Source organism: Triticum urartu, chromosome 2 (assembly GCF_003073215.2).
Source record: "Triticum urartu cultivar G1812 chromosome 2, Tu2.1, whole genome shotgun sequence".
In the NCBI taxonomy this organism is placed as follows: domain Eukaryota; kingdom Viridiplantae; phylum Streptophyta; class Magnoliopsida; order Poales; family Poaceae; genus Triticum; species Triticum urartu.
In genome coordinates, this window is record NC_053023.1 from 300,604,566 (window position 1) to 300,606,428 (window position 1,863).

At 49.5% G+C, this 1,863-nt stretch overlaps 1 pseudogene; it reads left to right on the forward strand.

Annotated features, from left to right (window-relative positions):
- The first annotated feature begins 291 nt into the window (after positions 1–291).
- On the forward strand, positions 292–957 carry LOC125534482 (annotated as a pseudogene).
- The last annotated feature ends 906 nt before the right edge of the window (positions 958–1,863 follow it).

The following is a 1,863-nucleotide window of genomic DNA, read 5'->3' on the forward strand; positions in this document are numbered from 1 at the left end:
ACTACGCAAGACAACGATCATCTCCACGACTTGCTGGAGATACGACGGTTGTTAAAAATATAACTGCTGATTTTATTGTTATTTTTTATAAAGAAAAACCACGATCCAGAACCCACGATGTGCACAACCGCATCGACAGTGAGATCGTGCACTCCTTTGCCACTTCCCCGCCCTTAAATTTAGACTCCCACCGCGGCCTTCTCACACACAAAGAACAGAAATCTCCATTGCGCTCCCACTCATTGTTCCCCATGAAAAACCAGGTTGCAGGAGGACCAACTGCTCCAGGCCATGGGAATCACCAGGGAATTCATGGAGGTGCAGGCCCATGGCAACACAAAGTTGCACGTGATCCACACCAACGACTTGCACAAGGCGGCGACCACCATTGAGCAGTACGAGTGACACCTCTAGTTCGAGCGCCACAAGATCGTCAGAGTTGATGTGAAGTACACCAACGACCATGGCGAAGATCAGAAACCCGCCCTTGTCCAGCTCTCTGTCGGCAAGGATCATCCGGTGCTGCTCTTCCAACTGAGCATTACCGACAAGAACTGCACCAAGTTCTACAACTTCCTTGCGGACCACGGGTACACGTTTGTTGGCTTCTCCATCGACGGCGACATAGAGATGCTCGGCCGCATCGGACTGGAGATCGCCCACTTCATCGACATCCAGAAGGAATGAAGGGTGCCTACAGCTACCAAGCCTATGGACTCCCTTAGGGACGTCTCAGGCATCCTTGTCCACGACGTTGAGCTCACCAACGCAGAACGCAGCCGTTGGGCATGCATGCCCCTGTCCATGAGGCACATCGAGTATGCTGCAAAGGACGCTTACGCTCCGTACGAGATATGGAGTCGCCTCACCATCATCCAGGAAGGGCTTTGCCAGGCAAAACTCGACAAGGAGCAGACCAGGAAGCGCGCTAGGTCCTGTGGCGACTACGACTACTGAAGCAGGTGGTCCCGGCCAACAAAAGTATCTAGAACATTGCTCATGCCATTCTAGATTTCTCATTAGATTTTCTTTCCCTCAAGACTGCCGTTTGCTTGTTATAAATTTAGGTGTGCTTGTGTCGCAGTTAACCTTGTAGTTTGCTTGCAGTTTACATGTCTTTTGCACAAGTTTATTTCCAGTGCACCACAATAGGCACTTATGTGCCTATGTGCCTCTGATACGAAGGGGACTATGCGTAACTTGGCTTCACGTCATTTTACGCAACATTCTAGACGTCAACCAAAAGATTCACCTTCTCTCTGATATGTTCATTAATGAGGCCTATGCCTTCGAAAACACATGGAGCTCATAGTTCATGCCCCCCGCAATGAAAATGTGTCAGTGAATGCTTCTTTAAAGCAGAGGCACACCTACACGTCCTTGCATCACTATCCTTTTCGCATCCGTACGTCCCTCAGAATAACGTCTCCGTGCCTCCAGTTAGTTACGTGCATGCCTCTATGTCGGGTAAAACCGTACCTCTGTCATGCGTAACATGTTAAGAAAGTTGCTGACAACAAAAACATCAGCAAACCGAGCATTACGTCCACCCCACTAGCACTAAACGTGATGTCATCGAAAACGCAGAGGGAGGAGCGTGCCTTACAGCCAGCTTCCGACGTATTGGGTCTGTGAAGATTTGCTTCCTTCTTAATATGGGGCGTGACTACCGTAGAGGCAAAGGCTCCATCCTTCACCTTCGTGCCTCGACAAGAACGATGATCGTGCATGTAACAGTAAAGTGTATAGATGATACATTAAGGAGACACTAGGGACCACCTTGCACCTATTTCATACGTGACCGTGCCCGTTCTGTCGGCACATTCATGCCTCTCACAAAAGTAATAGCCGTGCCTCTACGAC